The sequence below is a fragment of the Cetorhinus maximus genome, chromosome 14 (assembly GCF_964194155.1).
Source record: "Cetorhinus maximus chromosome 14, sCetMax3.hap1.1, whole genome shotgun sequence".
NCBI lineage: Eukaryota > Metazoa > Chordata > Chondrichthyes > Lamniformes > Cetorhinidae > Cetorhinus > Cetorhinus maximus.
In genome coordinates, this window is record NC_135892.1 from 43,512,846 (window position 1) to 43,532,345 (window position 19,500).

Here is a 19,500-nt window from a genome sequence, read left to right on the forward strand (position 1 = left end):
CTTTCTGAAAAACATCATGAGAGTGAGCAAAATTTAATAGGTGTATCAAAAGACCGGGTGGGAGCATAGATTCTTTTATTGATGAACTATATCGATAGTCGAAAATTGTGATTATGAAGCCCTAAAAGACAAATTAATTTGGGATTGAATTGTTTTGGGAGTCTTAGAAGAGACAATATCATATTTTTGCAGTTGAGGGAAGATTTGACCCTATTGAAGTCTGTACAGATAACAGGTAGAAGAGAAAGCAAAACAAATTTTTTTTGGAGGCAAAAGAAGAAATCTTGTGGAGAGAAACAACTGATACAGTCCAGTTTATAGCACATAGAAATTGCAGCGGACCTAACCCCAAACAGAGAAAAAGAGAGGAGGGTGGGAGAGCCACCATGTTCTTGTTGTGGCAGGAAAACGTTGCATTGGTGTGAAAAATACTCTGCCAAAAATGTGGAGTGTCATTCCTGCAAGAAGAGAAGCCATTTTAATTCAGTTTGCCGCAGCAAACGGCTTTAAACAAAACAGTTAAAGGAGAAATAGCCAATACCATGTACCATGCAAGAAATTGAAGACATTCAAGAAGTTGAAGAAGAAAAAGAGCCAGAAGTACCATTCTTGGGAGAAATTACAAGATCAAATGCAAACAATTGGAGTGCAGATACTATGGTCAAATTAGACATTGGAGCAGGAGTTTCAATGGTTTCAGACAGAGAACAGTGGTTAAAACCAGGCTTCCTCCAGGCATCAACCATCAACCACTGTCCAGGAGGCAATCAGATGAAGGTCAAGGAACTGCTAAACTCCAGTACAAAGGAAGAGAAATCACAGAAACTTTACATGTGATCCACAACCAAGAATGATCACTGTTAAGTCGGAAAGCTTGCACAGATTTACAACTCAGCTACTAAGTTGATGAACTAGGAAGCTCAGAAAAGGCAACAGCATTCTGGGCAGAATTCCCAAAGTTATACAAAGGCCCAGGGAAGCTGGAAACAGCTTATCACATCACATTGAGACCAGGTGCAAAGCCAGTGCGCTTGTTCACCCCACAGAAGATTCCACGCTCACTTTTATGGAAAGTGAAATGGGAAATTGAGTCAACGTTGCATCAGGGATTCATCTCGACTGTTACAAACCTAAAACTGAATGGCTCCATATGCATCTGTGTTGACTTCACAAGGCAGTGAGAAGGGAGACCCACCCAAATGATGAGCCTGGCAAAGCTAGAAAAAAAGTGCCATTTTTACAAAGTTGGATGCAAACAGTGGCTTCTGGCAACTATCTTAGGACAAGGAATCCAAGCTATTGACACACCCTTCAGGAGCAATTGTTTTAATCACCTATCGTTTGGAATCACATTGGCTCCAGAGATTTTTCAGAGAACAATGACAGCCATTTTGGAACAATTAGAAGGGTTCATCTACCACATGGATGACATCCTGATCCATGGGTCCATTGCAGTGGAACATTATACAAAAGTGAGAGCACTGCTACAACACTTAGGAGAAGCAGGACTACCTCTCAACAAGAAGTGTGGGCTTTCACAACCCACCATAACATTTCTGGGACACATCATTCATGCATCAGTCATCAGGACTGATCCTCAAAAAGCCAAGGCAATAAAGGATTTTTCATTGCACTACATGTGACGGAGCTCCAATGCTTCATGGGGATGGCCAATCAGGTAGGAAAGCTCCTCCCAAACTTGGCACACATGAATGAACCATTGTGATAATTGCTCAGACAAGACCAGGTATGGTGTTGGGGAGGACATCAATAAATTTTGTTCCAGAATATCTAGAACATGCATATTTCAGCAACTGGACTAGGAGCAGTACTCTTCTGAATCCAGAAAGAATGGAATGTGCAGACCAGTATTTATGTGTCTTGCTTATTGGCCAAAATGGAAGAAAGATACGCTAATCGAAAAGGGAGGCATTGGCAGCCAAATGGGCCTGTGAGAATTTCACCAGATACCTCTAGGCCTCCAGTTTACAATCAAAATGGACCATAAGCCATTGGTCGCCTTATTAAATATCAAGGAACTAGCAAGGATGCCACCTAGAATACAAAGATTCCAGCTGAGACTCATGAGGTTCAATGCCACAACCGAATATGTACAAGGCAAACAGCAAATAATAGCAGATGCATTGTCATGCATCCCTGTTGGGAAGCCTGAAGAGGAGGTCATGAATCCTGTTGCGGAGGTAGACACATACAGCTCATTGACTACAAAATTCCTCCCAACAACCACACAGAGGCTAAATGAAAGATGGCAAGCACAATAAACAGATTAAGAATGTGCTAAAATTAGGGTATACTGAAAAAATGGATGGCCAGGATATGTTCCAAACAATCTCATACTGAAAAAATACTTTGAGCAACGCAAACATCTCAGGATTGTGGATTACTGATTAATCTATGATGAGAGGTTGGTCTATTCAAAAGTCCTCAGACTTGAGATCCTACAAAGAATACACCAGGGACACCTAGGCACTATATTGTCATACTAGGGCGCAAAATTCAATTTGGCAGGCAGGAATCGCAAAATCAATACAGGACATGATTTCAAGCTGCATTACCTGTGCAATCCATTGCCAAGAGCAAAAAGAACCATTGATGGTATCCTCATTCCCATCCAGACCTTGAGAACACCAAGGATTGGACCTTTTTGAGCTCAAGGAGAAGACATTCCTCATAGTTGTTGGCTATTACTCCAGATAGATTGAGATTAAACATCTTGATGGAACAACCTCAGAAGCGGCCATTAGTTCACTAAAAGAAATTTTTTGCCACACATGGCATTCCAAATCTTGTCATTTCAGACAATGGTCTGCAGTTTGTGAATGAAGGGTTCAAGAAATTTACGAGAGACTATGGATTTATTCACACAACTAGTTCACCCAGGTACCCACAAGCAAATGGCGAGGCCAAGGGAGGTGTAAGAATGGTCAAAGCTATGTTGAAAATGTATGATGATATCAACTTATCATGTTGAGTTACTGTTCCACACCATTTCAGAATCAGTTGGCTCTGTCAGAACTTGTGATGTGAAGAAGGAACCAGCAAGGATGCCACCTAGAATACAAAGATTCCAGTTGAGACTCATGAGGTTCAATGCCACAACCGAATATGTACAAGGCAAACAGCAAATAATAGCAGATGCATTGTCATGCATCCCTGTTGGAAAGCCTGAAGAGGGGGTCATGAATCCACATGCACTCATGATATATCTAAAAACCACTGACATCAAGAGGATAAGGGAGATGGAGATGAATATCATGTCAGTCAGACCAAAAATTACAATCACCCCCATAGAGTGCATGAGTTACCAGAACTCCAACCGGGTGAATCAGCCTAGATTAGAGGCCAGAATAGAGAAGGCCTTTGACTGAAAAAGACACAAAGTCCAAGATCTTGTCTTGTCATGACTGAGAATAGGATAATGAGAAGAAATAGAAGTACATTCACATCTACGAGAAGAAGATGTCTATAGAATGGACTAACTACCCATATGATCAGGAAGACAACCTGAACAGAGAACCTATAGTCTTTGAAGATTCACATGCTATTCTACAGAGTTTGAGATAGATCAATGAAATCGTGAATCCTATGCAACCTCCGAGAGAGATGAGAACAAGGTCAGGGAGATTGGTGAAACCACCACAATGCTTATCTCTGTGAACCAGGGATGAAGGCAAATACTTTGCAGGGAGATGTAGGATAATGTGAATAGTATTTATTAAAGTCAGAGACTTGGGGGGAGATGTAGTATAAAGGGTTAAATATGTAAATATATAGTCTACGTTATCGGTGACGTGAGAACACTACGAAGAAAATGCTATCCAGGCCATGGTGAAAAAGGAAGTAATCCGGACACTAGAAGGGATTAAAATTGATAAGGAGGAGGTATTGAATAGGCTATCTGTACTTAAAGTGGATAAGGCACCAGGACCAGATGAGATGCATCCAAGGATATAGAGGAAAGCGAGAGTGGAAATTGTGGAGGCACTGGCCATAGTTTTTCAGTCTTCCTTGGATTCAGGGTGGTGTCAAAGGACTGGAGAATTGCAAACGTTACACCCTAGTTCAAAAAAGAGTGTAAAGATAAGCCCAGTGACTGCAGGCCAGCCAGTTTAACTTATAAGTGTTGGGAAACTTATAGAAACAATAATTTGAGACAAAATTAATAATCACATGCTCAAATGCAGGTTAATTAAGGAAAGCCTTAATGTTAAGGGCAAATTGTGTTTAACTAACTTGCTGGAGTTTTTTGAAGAGGTAACAGAGAGGGCTAATGAGGGCAATGCTACTGATGTGGTGTACATGGGCTTCCAAAAGGCATTTGTTATCGTGCTGCACAACAGACTTGTGAGCAAAGTTATAGCTCAATGAATAAAAGGAACAGTAGCAACATGGATTCAAAATTGGCTGAGTGACAGTGGTAATGGATGTTTTTTGGGCTGGAGGAAGGTTCGTAGTGGAGTTCCCTAAGAGTCAATGTTGGGACATTTGCTTTTCCTGATATATATTAATGACATAGACCTTGGTGTACAGGGCACAATTACAACATTTGTGGATGATATGAACCTTGTAAGCATTGTGAACTTTGAGGAGGATAGTGTAGAACTTCAAAAGGACATAGACAAATTGGTGGAATGGGTGGACATGTGGCAGAGGAAGTTCAATACAGAGAAATATGAAGTGATTCATTTTGATACAAAGAACTTGGAGACACAATGCAAAATAAAGAATACAACTCTAAAGGGGGTGCAGGAGCAGAGGGACCTGGGTGTGTATGTGCATAAGTCATTGAAGGTGGCAAGAGAGATTGAGCGAGCAGTTAATAAAGCATACAGTATCCTAGCTTTTATTAACAGGGGCATAGAGTAAAAGATCAAGGAGGTTATGTTGAACTTGTACAGGACACTAAAACAAAAATACCTGGAAAAACTCAGCAGGTCTGACAGCATCTGCGGAAAGGGGTACAGTTGACATTTCGAGTCCGTATGATTCTTCATTAGAACTAAGACATATAGGAATGAGGTGAAATATAAGCTGGTAGAGGGGGTTGGGACAGGTAGAGCTCGACAGGGGGCCAGTGATAGGTGGAGGCCAAGAAGAGACTGCCAAAGATGTCATAGACAAAAAGACAAATGGGTGTTGACGGTGGTGATATTATCTAAGGAATGTGCTAATGGGGACATTAAGGATAGCAAGCAGGACAAGCTAGTGGCAGATGGCCCAAGTGGGGGTGGGGTTGGGGGAAGGGATCGAAATGGGCTAAAAGGTGGAGGTGAAACAATAGATCGAAATAAATTTAAAAATAGGAGGGAAAAGAAAAATATATTTGTAAAAAAATTATAAATTATTGGAAAAGGGGGGATCGGAAAAGGGGTGGGGTTGGAGGAGAGAGTTCATGATCTGAAATTGTTGAACTCACTATTAATTCCAGAAGACTAGTCGGAAGATGAGGTGCTGTTCCTCCAGTTTGCGTTGAGCTTCACTGGAGCATTGCAGCAGGCCAAGGACGGACATGTGGGCATGAGAGCAGGATGGTGTGTTGAAATGGCAAGTGATAGGGAGGTTTGGGTCATGCTTGCAGACAGACCGAAGGTGTTCCGCAAAGCGGTCACCCAGTCTGCGTTTGGTCTCTCCAATGTAGAGGAGACTGCATTGGGAGCAGTGAATGCAGTAGACTAAATTGAAGGAAGTGCAAGTGAAGCGCTGCTATAGGACACTGTATATAGGACACTGTTGTGGCCTCAGCTGGAGCACTGCGACCAGTTCTGGGCGCCACAGTTTAGGAAGGATGTGAAGGCATTGGAGCGAGAGTGCATCATAGGTTCATGAGAATGGTTCCAGGGATGAGAAACTTCAGGTATGAAGATAGGTTGGAGAAGCTTTTTGGGACTTGTTTCCATGGAGAAGAGAAGGCTGAGAGGAGATTTGATAGAGACATTCAAAATCATGAGGGCCTGGACAAAGTAGTTATGGAGAAACTGTTCCCACACATGAAAAGATTGAGGGTGAGTGAACACAGATTTGCAGCAATTTGCAAAATAAGTGAAAGTGAAATGAGAAAAAACTGTTTTCATGCCATGAGTGGTTAAGGTCTGGAATACACTGCCTGAGGCAGGTTCAATTGAAGCATTCAAAAGGAAATTAGACTGTTATTTGAAGAAGAAGAATGTGCAGGGTAATGGGGAGAAGGTAGGAGAATGGCGCTAAGTGAATTGCTCATTCAAAGAGCTGGTGCAGACACGATGGACAGAATGGCCTCCTTCAGCGCTCTAACAATTCTGCGATGCTGTGATGACATGACAACAGAGCATGAAGAGAGATAGTTCTATGTAGACCCTCTTGCTGAGTCTGTATTGTAAATAGTTAGTGTAATGTCCAATAAAGGATAGAGATTACCAACAGCGTTGCCTCCAGCATTGTCTGTAAGTCCAGACCCACACTTACCACATCTAAGACACAAACAACAACAATAACAGAAAATCCTACAGGATAGAGCTTTTAAATGATCTGAGACCATTTCATAAACTAATCTTATGCCAAAAATTGAACTTTTGTCCTTCTTGGTTGTTCCTATTATTTGGCATCTGTGCATAAATCCAATCCAAACGAAAGTCTTTTCCTTGTAATATCTGTAAGGGTCATGTGTAAGATAAGTCTCAACCTAGATCCTAGTTTGGTATGGGCACAAGGAGAAACGTGCCCAAACCTTGCACAAATTTACAGGCTCGTTCTGAGGATGCTAACTGTGGGTAGAAGAACCATTCATAGTGGTGACAAAAAAAACCTCTGAGATTAGGGGTAAGACACTCGGTTGAATCAGTGTAGTTGGAGCTTTTGTTCCTCAGCGAGCTGTGCAATACCTACCCTGGGCGTGTCTGAATGTGAATAAGATTGAAAAAGGTACAAATATCTGCAAGTCACTGGGAAGTGCACAAGAGAAGCAGAAAGAATTCCTGACCTCCTTCCCTCTGGTGAATTAAGTGGTCCCCATGGCCAAGATTGAAAAACAGAGAAAATGCCTGAGTGATATTTGTTAATTATTTGGCTATTAAGCTTGTATAAATTTTCTACATGCATATTGCAACCCATTTAAAGCAAACATATGCTACATGATTGTAGAGTAAAGGATTAACATCAGAAGCACATGTTGCTGATGTAATGATGATATAACATCACATGACTGAGTAGCAGAGATCTGGAGGGAGGAGAAGCTCCAACTTTGTGTAGAGTTCCCAGTATGTACATAGTAGCTGTAAATAAATAGTAATGGTTTTAGCAAACTACAGTCAGGAGCAGCTTACTTTGGGAAAATAGACAAGTCCCAAAGAAGCTCGTCTAGACACCAAACACACGGTGAAACATGGTGGCAGAGGACATCGAGTAAAGACCCAGAAAAATTTTATGGAGCAGCTGCAGACTTGGCAAGTCAAGAGATCCTGGAAATAAAGATGAAAGAAACAGATTCAAAACTCACCAAAACGTCGGAGCATTGCAGGGGCAGCAGATGCAAGCTGAGGCACAGACCTGGAGTTCAGACAGCAGTGAGAATAGGTCCGAAGCAACAAGTAGCACCAATGAAGCAGCAACAATTCCAGGGCTTAGCAGAAACATGGAATCCACACTACCACTCCCAGTACCATTCAGGAGTGCTGAAGGCTCACAACAAGCCCTGAACTGGGACTGCTGGAGAAAGAGGTTCATGAGGCGGTGGCATAGTGGCATTGTCATTGGCTTAGAATTCCAGAGACCCAGGTAATGGTCTGGGGAGCCGGGTTTGAATCCTACAATGGCAGATGATGAAATTTGAATTTCATAAAAATCTGGAATTAAAAGCCTAACGATGACCACAAATCCATTTCCAATTGTCGGGAAAAACCCATCTGGTTCACTAATGTCCTTTAGGGAAGGAAATCTGCTGTCCTTACCTGGTCTGGCCTACATGTGACTCTGGACCCATAGCAATGTGGTTGACATGTAAATCCCTCTGAACAAGGGCAATTAGGGATGGATGATAAACGCGGGCCTAACCAGCGATGCTCACATCCCATGAACAATTTTAAAAAATGATTAATAGAATTGATTCTGGTTTATAAAAAAAAACCTGGTCAGTACACTATATTATGCAGTTTGTTCCATTACTGATGATGTGATAGCAAGGTTGGGAGTTGATGAGACTCCAACTTCTTATGAAAAAGTCCTGCAAGCATTTGATTCATATTTCAGCGTGCACAGAACTTAATTATAGAAAGGGCAAAATTTAACACGAGAAAGCAAAGGTTAGGCGAAGGCATAGATTTGTTCATCAACAATCCATGCAGGCAGGCAGGAAGCTACAATTATGGAATCTTAAGGAATGAATTGATTTGTGATAGAACAGTAGTAGTCCTAGATGAAGCATTATCAGATCTCTTACAGACAAGAGAGGATTAAACACTACTCAAGGCAATACAAATAGCAAGGCAAATTGAGCTTAGAAAACAAAATCGGCCATTTATTCATGGATAAGGAGGTCCCATCGAGAAGATCAAGTGAGACTATTCAGTTTGTAAGAGAGAGTATGGGTATGAGATCAACAGAGAGTAGGTACAATAGTCAAAGGAACTCCGCAATCCAGATCATACAGGGTTGATTCAGACCAGGGTATCATAAGGAGAAACCACAGTGCCTTAGTATCCTTGGAAAGTAAGCCAATAGAAACTTGGACTTACTATTCAGATCCTGAAGAGAAAAAAAAGTCAGGCAAAGCTCAACAGCCACCCAGGAAAAGAACACCCACACCAACAGGAGGGAGAGTGCGGAATATCCTTGACCTCAGAAAGAGATCAGAACACGTTCAGGGAGATTGGTCAAGGCACCAGAGGGACTAACCCTGTGAAGTCTGAGATTTTGGGGGGAGATGTAGGAGGATGTAAATATGACAGGAATAAAGACTTAGGGGGAGATGTAGATTAAAGTGTTAACATCAGAAACACATGATGCTGATGTAATGATGATGTAACATCACATGATTGATTAACAGCGATCTGGGTGGAGGAAAATTTTCAACCTTATGCAGAGCTCCCAATACATACATAGTAGCTGTAAATAAAGAGTAATGGTTTTAATAAACTGAAGTCTCAAGCAGCTTACTTTAGGAGGATAAACAAGCCCCAAAGAACCCCATCTAGACCATGAACACATGACAAAACAATGATCATGATAACTTAAACTATTTTTTGCCAATGAATATGCATTGAACAGAGTTCATTGATCTGGATGATGTCAGGAGCCATGATTAGCAACCCTTGGACAACATGAAGAGAGAGAGTCACTTGTGAGTTCATTTTTGGCAACACATGTTAACATAGAAAATACAAAGCAAAGACACAATTGCTTTGCCAATAGGATTGTCTTAAAAATTTGCATTAATAAAGGGAAAGAAATGAAAGGCCATGTGGAAAGCGTAGGACCGTGGGATGAATTGGATAGCGCTTTCAAAAAGTCATTACAGGCATGATGGGCTGAATGATTCCCTCCTGTGCTTATTATTCTATGAATTTAAACAGAGGGAAATTTGAAGTGGGGCACTCCCAATTGCCTGATATACATCCTGGTGAGCAAGTCTCTTCACTGGGCATGTACATTTGGAAAATGAACTCTGTCCATCAAACTATGTAATTATATATACAAACAGACAATCCTAAGATGCATATGCAAAAATAGATTTATAATTCACAAACTGCCTGTGTTCAAGTGTAATTAAAAACCTCTAAGGTTGGCATTACACCATGAAATATCAGAGATGAATGTACAAGCATGACCATGTGAAATTTCTTAGTCTGCTATTTTTACAAAGGTTTTAGCTTAATTAAATAAACCATTTAACCGCTTAATAGCGAATCAGGGTTTCATATGAGTATGTTCTTAAAGTAATATTGCACAGTGAAATTTCACCCCATTAGTGACCTGCTGATTCTACTTCCTTAGTTTTTAAGGAATATGGAGAAAATTTTTAGGAGCCTTATTACAAGCTTCAGTGTTCATTTTAACACTGAAGAACTAAGCCTGAATGTCATATTTGGAGTTCAGTAAGAGTTTTAATAAGTCAAGAAGATTTGTTACATTTGACCATATGAAGTATAATTATGGCATCCAGCAGTATTGTGCTCCTGTATTATAATTAGTTATACAAATATTCTACATCCCATGAATGAATTAAAAAAATTCTCTCAATAAAATTTATATTTCTACAAAATATATAAACAATGCTGGTTCGTGCTACTTTGACAATACAGTCAGTGAGTTTTGATAGTTTGGAATTGTGGTTAAGGTAATGTCAGAGTCCAAATATTAGAAGTAATTTCTTGTCGTAAAAATAAGCAGTGAGGAGCTCCTTTCAGTTTGTGACAGACGATGGAGAAGGATCAAGGAAAAACCATACAGAGGCCGAGTTAGCTATCTTTTTTTTGTCTGTATGTAGCGTGTCTACACACACCATCATTGTGTCAGTCACAATTACCACCTGTTTGGTGCTTGCCTTCAGGTTTCATCACCTCTGCAGAGATTAAACAGCCATCTGCAGGAAGTAGAGCCGCCTGCCCTAAAGCACCAACTGTCAGGTTGTGAATTTCAGAACGTAATTGCTGTTTGCACATAAACAAAACTCACTTATCGCTCCAGCAGCGCAGATCAGAGTCCTGTGAATCACATTGCTCACATACTCTGCACTGTGCATAGCATAATGGAGATTCTACTGCCTATTGCTGACTGCAGCTGCTTTGTTCAGGAATATCTCCTTGGTGTTTATTATGATGTGCAAGCCGATATTTTTGCAAGTCTTTTAATTATATATATTTTCCTTCCATGGTTACATTTTCCCATAATGATCCTTTAAAATGCTCAAGCGCTGATCATACCATTTCAAGACTTGTACAGCATATTGCAGTGCCATGTTCTGTAATAGAAAAAAACTGCTGGAACACAGGTTTTATTGTACCTCAGATCCATGAGCAATCTCCATTGATATCACAAGCAGTGTGAGTGGCCTGACAAACTGCATACTACTCTAGCCTCAATGAGCCTCCTGTGCTATCATTGTTTTTAATGGCAGGGAAAAGGGTTGATAGCAGCTGTTTTAGCCATTGGACAAAATGGTTTAATGCTTGCATTGTATTCATACACAGACATGTTATTTAGTGGCACAACATAGTGCTTTATTTCTTTATGAAACCTTTTTATAGCCTGGTCAAGCGTCATAAAATTGTAAAATGGCTCTGTGTCATGTGATGTAGAAATGTGCGATAATGATAGCAATAATGGTGGCAGCTAAGCAAAATCTATATACATCTGAAAGTTAAAGCAGCTGATGCTGTGTCAATTAAGATATTTGAGAAAGAGCTGAACGAATATCTAATTAGAAATAGGATTGGTGTGAGATGGAAGGTGAGGAACATAATTTAGGATGTAGGATTCTGGACTTTTGTTTCCTTTGATGGACTAGGAGAAACTGAAGAACCAATCCTGAGCAGAGAAAGTGAAGTAGAAACTGGGATAAAGAATGAATCACACAGTCTCGGAGAAAGAAATAGCTGTAATGGGCTGAATTATCTATTCTTTTTCGTTCTTTGGCCAGAATTTTCCCTGAACTGCACTAAGTGCGATGGCCGGCGTGAAAAAAGACGTTTTTCCCAACAGCCACAAGGATGGGTTTTTGTGCCGTATCATTCATTTCCCGCCTCATTAATTATGCAGCCAGAGGAAACACACCATCTCGCTGGCAGCCAGCCTCTGAATCGCCTGCCATGCTGTTACCTCACTGTTTCTTCACTGCGGGCGGCATATCTAAACTATAGTCGCCCACACAGTTCTCAATGCTTTGCAGCCCAGGACTGCACCAATGAAGATATGGCCACACAAGCTAAGAAGCGTTCAGTGACCTGTCACTGGAATGAATTTTGGAGGCACACCTCTTGCTGCAGGAGGTCCAGCAATCTCACCACTCTGGCTTGGGAGGTGGCGGCAGTGGTAGTCAGTGCCAACGCTGCACAGAAGTTGGCCATCCAGTGCAGAAAGCGGATGAATGATCTCACCTGTGCTGCCAGCGTAAGTCAACCATCTCATCATTCTGAACTCATACACTCACAAGGCCATCACACATTCACTGGCATCTCACTCACTGCCAGCTCAAGGGACATCACCACTCACTCTCTCACACACCGTCGGGCCTCATCTGGCCTCTCCATCTGGCCTCACCTCCTCTGGAGACTGCTTTCTCAGCCCCCACTATCTTGAGGCCATTTGCACAGATCAACATGTGCCCCCACACATACCCTGGGATACCACCCTCCCCCACTACAGCCCTCCCCCTACAGCCTCATCCTTTGCCTGAGGCCATGCCTCCCCTTTCCCCAAGCAAACCCTAGCACTGCAGCTGTTGAAAAGCCACCCCCACCTTCCTGCTGGTCCGGTAGGTAGAGACCTACTCGTGAGCCCCCCTAAAAGTGATGTGGTGCTGCCTGCGAAGCCTGGCGCTGATGGCCGTGAGTGCTGCCCGAAGCAAGGTAGAAAAACAAACCTCGAAGTTCCAAGCAAGTGCAGGTTATCAGGTGCACGTTGCTTATGTGTAGTTGTCAAACATGTTGACATTCAATCATGCCGACGGGAGCTCATGATCCAGCGTGCGGGCTGATTCCGGCGAGCAGCGCTTATAATGAGATTCTAATGTATGAAGTTAGCTTCCTGACGTACAGTGGCAGGGAATGTGACCCGCCATTGAACGGGTTGAGCAGACAATTGTAAACTGGTTTTACGATGACGTGAAACCAATTTTTACGATCTCCCGATATTTACCGCTCCTGCCTGCTATGACACCCACCGCAAGCAGGAGTGGAAAATCCAGGCTTATGTCTTTTTAATCTGAAAGGTGATAGCTCTGAAAGTAAATATGCTTTTATTTCCCCTTATCTGAGTCAGGTGAACAGGGAAAAATCAATAACATCTTAAAATCAACCACTTTGCGACAAAACTTTGGGCGGAATTTTCCGTGCCTGTTGGAACGCCACGTGTGCCGACAATATGGCATGATCGGTTTCACGACGGCGGGAAGGCAGGTCGCGATTGTCCGCTCAGCCCACCAACGGCGGGCCCCGTTTCCCACCATTGGTTGTCGGGAACCTCATTGTAATACAATCAGCATATCATTCTCAGGCCATCCTGCCTGGCTCTTGCACTCAGATCGTCCATCCACGTTGGCAGGAAAGCACGCTGATGTGTTTCATAACAGCACAGAGGTGACGTGCACTTGCCGGCTTGGGTAAACTGGAGGTGAGAGCACAGCAACGTCCTGCAGAGCTTGCCAGGGTCGCCCGTTGCTTTGCAGGCTTCAGGGGCGCTGGGGGTGTGGTGGGGGGGGTCGGGGTTAAGTGTCACCCTGCCAATTAGGTGACTTTTGGGGTGAGGGGGAGCGGGAGGCAAGTGTAGTCTTGCTATTCAGGCGACTTGTGAGGGGAGGTAAGCACCTTGCCGTCGAGGCGACTGGTGGTGGAGGATGGGGGACAAGGGCAGCCCTGCCGTTGAACATAGTGCACAAGCATTCGGGGTGGGGGGGGTGGGGGTAGGATGGGCAAGGCAAGTGGCCACACATTCCGGAAACCTGTATAAAGTGACCTTTCCTTTGCAACTGAGACAGTTCACGCGCAGCCACATTAATATTATTGGGGTCAGGCTCCTAGCTTATCTGCCCACTCAAGCAAAGCAGAGGCATCAAAGTGTCACCAAGTTCTCCCACTACCGCAACCCTGCACCCCTCCCCCCGGCACAGACGGCAAATTCATGAGCACTTTCGTGGACTGCAGAGCAGTTGGACAGCACACATTGTACACTCTCCTCGCTAAAGCTGGCCATGGAGCAGTCACTGCTGGAGGTGCTCACAACCCCTTGCAATCTCAGCAACCCCGGTTTGGACCAGTCTCCCTCATGGTTCAAGCTGACAGGGCAGACATGCAGTGCACTAATCTCTGGCCATCCAAGTGGTGGTCAGCACTCTCCGGGAAGCGTTAAGGAGCCTTCACACTTAACGAGGGCAGGTTCTTAGTACCCTCATGGTAACCACGTGTCTCTTTCTTTCTTCCTGCAGGAGTACATCAGGATCATGGAGCCTGGTGAACTAGCTGTATGCCTGATGGCCTACAGAGTACGAAGAAGACGGAGGAGAAAGCGACTGAGGCTCCTGGCTGCTCAGAGTCAGGAGCAGCAACCTCAGAAAGAAGGTGTGGCTGGGGCTCCTGCACATGCCGCGCAAGAGCCACAGCGAGCTGTCGCAGGTCGGCGACTAGCAACGCCCAGGGTCTATAGGCGTCGCCTTTCATTCCTGCAGATGACTAAGAATTAGTGTTGCTGAAGACTGCACATGTCTTGGGAACTGGTCGGTCACATCTGCCAGTTACTGCAGGATTTGGTGCCGCGTGGACATGGAGGGCATCCACTGCCAGTGGCCGTGAAAGTGACAGTGGTGCCAATTTCTACACCAGTGGCTCCTTTCAGGGCTCTACAGGTGATCTCTGTGGATACCACAAGCCACCAACCACAAATGCAGCCATGAGGTCATGGATGCCATTTTTGAGAGGGCACACAACTTTATGCATTTCATCCAGGACCAGGACAGCCAGGATGCAAAAGTGATTAGATTTGTCCAGATCATGGGTTTCCTGCGCGTGCAGGGTGTGAGTGACTGCACTCATGTGGCGCTCAGGTCTCCATTGCAACACATGGTGAACTGCATCAACCGCAAGGGATTCCATTCGTTGAATGTGCAGCTGGTGTGCGAACACCAGAAACACATCCTTCTGGTATGCGCACGGTTTCCAGGGAGTGATGCCTACATCATCAGTCGGTCACAGAGCCCTGGAGTGTTTCAGGGTCAACAGAAACTGCAGGGGTGACTCCTGGGGAACAAAGGCTACCTGCAGAGGCCATGGCTGATGACACCGTGCGGCGGCCTCAAGCTGCAGCAGAGCGACGGTATAATGAGTCTCATGTAGCAGCTCACAACTTGGTGGAGTGGACCATTGGGATGCTGAAGATGAGGTTCCGGTGCCTGCATTGGTCTGGTGGAGCCCTGCAATATAGTCCGCAGAGGGTGTCACACATCATTGTTGTCTGCTGCGCCGTTTACAACCTGGCATCCCAAGGGGAGACAACCTGGCTGAGGAGGAGATGGAGAAGATGGACATCTTCTCCAATGAGGATGCTGAGGGGGTTGGGCTGAGGAGATCCTCGAAGGCGATAATGATGAGGATGAGGCCTTTGCACTGGCTAGATGAGGCAGGTGCACTCACAGGAGGCCTCATATCTCCTAGATTTGTAGAGGATGATGACATGCAATGAGGTAACCCCATAGTTCCTCACATCTCATTTGTGAAGGTTTGACTTCAGTCTGACTTATGGCAGTGCAAATACCCTGTGTGAGAATGCTTGTCATGAAGCTATTAATATATATAATGTCATTGGAAATTATTTTTTTAAAATAGAAGGTTAGTCTGTGGGTGTGTATTAATTGGATTAAAGCCAGCTAGTCTGGGTGTTTTGATGTATACTAGTTTTGAAATGTAAGAGAGGTAGAGTGCATTTGCATTTTGTTGAATAGAGCATTCAAGAAGGGAGTGAAATCTGGCACCTTGCTAGCAGAGACAAAGCAATGTTTATATTACTAATAAAATTGATACTATGAAAGGGGTTTTATTGTTAGAAGAGGTGGAGTTCAAAGAGCCTGGTGATGCAATGAGAATTTACATTCAATGAGATGTGCTGGGTATAACAGATAGCAGTTTCGTGTGTGCAGAGCAGAGGCAATGTAAGATCAAAGCCTGTAAGCCCACCACTGTGTCTGCAAAGGAACCAAAGTGAAAGGAACCTCATTTTGATGAAAATGCTTTGCCTGGTGTCTGCTTCAAGTCTATGGGTTGCTGTTGCCTTAGTGGAGATTAGTTTGGGAATTTGTTAAAAGTTATGATAGTAGTAATTTCTAACCATGTGTATATGTTTAACTTGTGTAAATTAATAAATGTCTCATGTAATTTGATATAAAAACCTCCTGAGAACTGGTGGTCTGATTCCTGAATTTAGAAGTTGCATCTCAAACATACAAATTAAAAATATAGGTTATGACAGTTGTTTAAAGTTTCCCTCTAGGATTTTTAAATAACTCAGCTTTACCAAACTGCTGTGTTATAACAATGCTGTCGTGGAGAGGCGGTGGAGGCCCTCATGGTTGCTCGATTGCAGGAGGATGATGATGACATGCCGTGAGGACACTCCATAGATCTTCACACAGCCTCTGAGGCTGTCTGACTCCTGTCTGGCCAAGGGCAGCTCGCTTGCGCTCTGTGATCAGGGTCATATCATAGAGACGCAACCATGAAACTTTAAAAGCATCTGATGCTGTGTCCGCCTTCAGCACCTGAGCACTTCCGGAGCTGGGGCACAACATCAGTGGTCGCAGATGCTGAAGAGATGGGGGCCAGCTCCTCCTTAAAGGTGCTGAGGGCACACAGAGAGAATGACGGAACTCTGTGGTACCTACCCACTACATTCTGGCAGCAATGACCAGCACTGCTGAGGTGCAGGCATCAGTAATGTTTCCAGGGAGCGAAAGGCCGGACCATCACTTGGTCTGAAGGCTGCGCAAAGCACAGGGAAGAGGCCCTGGACTGATACACCTGCCTTTATCTTGTGCAAAAAGGTTTCATATCTGAGTGACAAGAACACTGCTCATCAGAACAAGGAGCCATAGGCAGGGAGACATTCTTAGGAGTTTATTAACAATAGTGAACATTATGTACAAGTGATTAACACCCATGCCCAGGCAACTAATTCTCCTTAACTGTACTAACCCTGCCGCTACATCTTGTTGCTCTCCGGACATCCACAGCGGAGGTGGAGGCAGCCTGCTGACTGCGATGCCCTGTCTGTGATGACTTTGGTGGGTGTCCTCTGGAGGACCAAGACTTGGAGGGCCCTTTTTCACCAGCTATTGACTCCCAGGTGTGATAGTCAATGTTTAGGGTCTACATGTCACATTTGCAGGTATCCTTGAAGTGGAGACTTGAGCACCCCATTAGGTGTCTGGCTCCAGCCACATCACCATAGAGAAAGTCCTTGGGTATGTGATTGCCTTCCATTCTGCGAATGTGCCTGATCTACTGAAGCAACCTCTGTTTCATTAGTGCCTGCGCGCTTGGGAGCTCTGCCTTTGAGAGGGCTGTCGTATCTGTGATATTTTCCTGCCAGGATATACCCATAATGCAGACAGGGGTGATGGAAATTATTGAGCTTCTTTTCCTGGTAGCTGTCAGTCACCCATGTTTTGCTGCCATACAGCAAGGTGCTCAGGCCTTCTAAACCATCAGCTTTGTTCTAAAGATCAGTTTGGTGTTATCCCATACACATTTTATGAGTTGGTCTAAGGTAGTAGCTGCTTTTACTATGCATATATCGAACTCTGCATCAAGGGACAATTTGTCACTGTGGACTCAAGGTAGCAGAATTTGCTAATCATTTCCAATAGGGTGTTATTTAGTGTGATCAGGACAGATGTGCAACCCCCTGCCCCATGGCCACAGTTTTCTTGATGCTTATAGTCAGGGAGAACAAGTTACAGGCCTGGGAGAGTCTTTGTAGCTGAGTTTCTGTGTGGGCGACTAGCATAGGATCATCAGCAAAGAGGAATTCTCTGATCAGGACGCAATGTGTTTTTGTCTTTGTTTTCAATCTTGAAAGCTTATAAAGCTTTCTGCCTGACAGTGTGCAAGTAAACTCCTTCCATATTTGTGTAATTGAGTATTTAATTGTACTCAGGTGGTGGCATTAACTAGGGATTTACTTAGGTTCCTATTTATAGGAGCAGACAGAAATTGTGGTTGCTGGGTCAGGAAGTGCATACTTATAATGTATGCTGATCACCCAACTTCCCCTCCTGGTCCCCATGTTAACCGGTATTGTAAATAGTTCTCTGTCTTCAGGCCTTGTCCCTCTCTTCTGAACTGGGAAATTAGGTTAATTAAGCTAAGGGATAGGTCAGTAGAGATGCAGTGGTAGACATTTAAGAAGATATTTCAGAATACTCAGAAAAGAAACATTCCAGTGAGAAAGAAAGACTCTAAGTGAAGAACTCTCCAATCGTTGCTAACTAAGGAAGTTATAGACAGTATCAAATTGAAAGAAAAAGCATATAATTCTGCAAGATGAGTGGCAGGTCAGAAGGTTGGATAGAATATAAAGAACATCAAAGAATGACTAAAATATTAATAAGGAAGGAAAAATTAGAATACAAGAGAAAGCTAGCTAGAAATATAAAAACAGATAGTAAGAGTTTCTACAAGTATTTAAAAAGGAAAAGAGTAAATATCAATCTCCTTATTATCCCCGGAACAGGTAAATCCGTGGGGAAGGGGTGGGTTTAGGGGAGGGAGTGGGTAGGAAGGAAGCAGGGGGGTTTCAACCTAAGTAGGGGCTGCCCTGTGATCGGCAAAGGGCAGTCCCCAAAGAGCAAGCCCCCTGCTTACTTCCCGTCCTTTAAGCATCTGTGTTAAAAAATCGGGTTTCCTGCTCCTGCCCAGTTGCCCACCCCAAAACCTTTTATGGTGTGGGCTGCGTAGAAGGGGACCAAGGATAGACCCTTGGGGGGCACCAGAGGTAATGGTATAGGAGCAGGAAGAGAAGCCATTGCTATTCTCTGGCCAATGATTAATAGATAAAAATGTCACCAGATGAGAGCAGTCCCAACATTGGAGGAAGATGGTATGGTCAAACCTTGTCAAAGGCTGTGGACAGATCAAGAAGGACAGGAGGGAAAGTTTACCTAAGTGACAGTCGCATAGGATTTCAGTTGTCACTTTGCTAAGGGCTGTTTCAATACTGTGGCAGAGAGGGAAACCTGATTTGAGGAATTCAAACAGGGATTTCTGGAAAAGATGGCAATTGATTTGAGGGCAAAAACACATACAATGACTTTGGCGAGGAAAGAGGGGTTGGAGATGGGACAGTAGTTTATAAGGATGGTGGGTCAAGGATTGTTGATGGCGGCAGGTTTAACAAAAATACAAAGTAGGAGCTGAAATGGGTCATTTGGCCCCTGAAGCAGGCTCCGTCATTCAGTAAGATCATGACTGATCTGATTGTGGCCTCAACTCCACATTCCACCTACCCCCAATAAGCTTTCACCCCATTGTTAGTCAAGAATCTCTCTAACTTGCCTTAAAAATATTCAATGACCCTACCCCCACCGTTTTCTGGGGAAGAGAATTCCAAAGATTCACGACCCTCTGAGAGAAAAAATTTCATCTCATCTCTAACTTAAATGGGAAACCCCTTATTTTTAAACTGTGCCCCCTAGTTCTAGTCTCTCCCACAAGGGGAAGCCTCCCTTCAGCAGCCACCTTGTCAATTCCGTCAGGTCTTACATGTTTCAATAAGATCACTTCTCAATCTTCTAAACCCAATGGATAC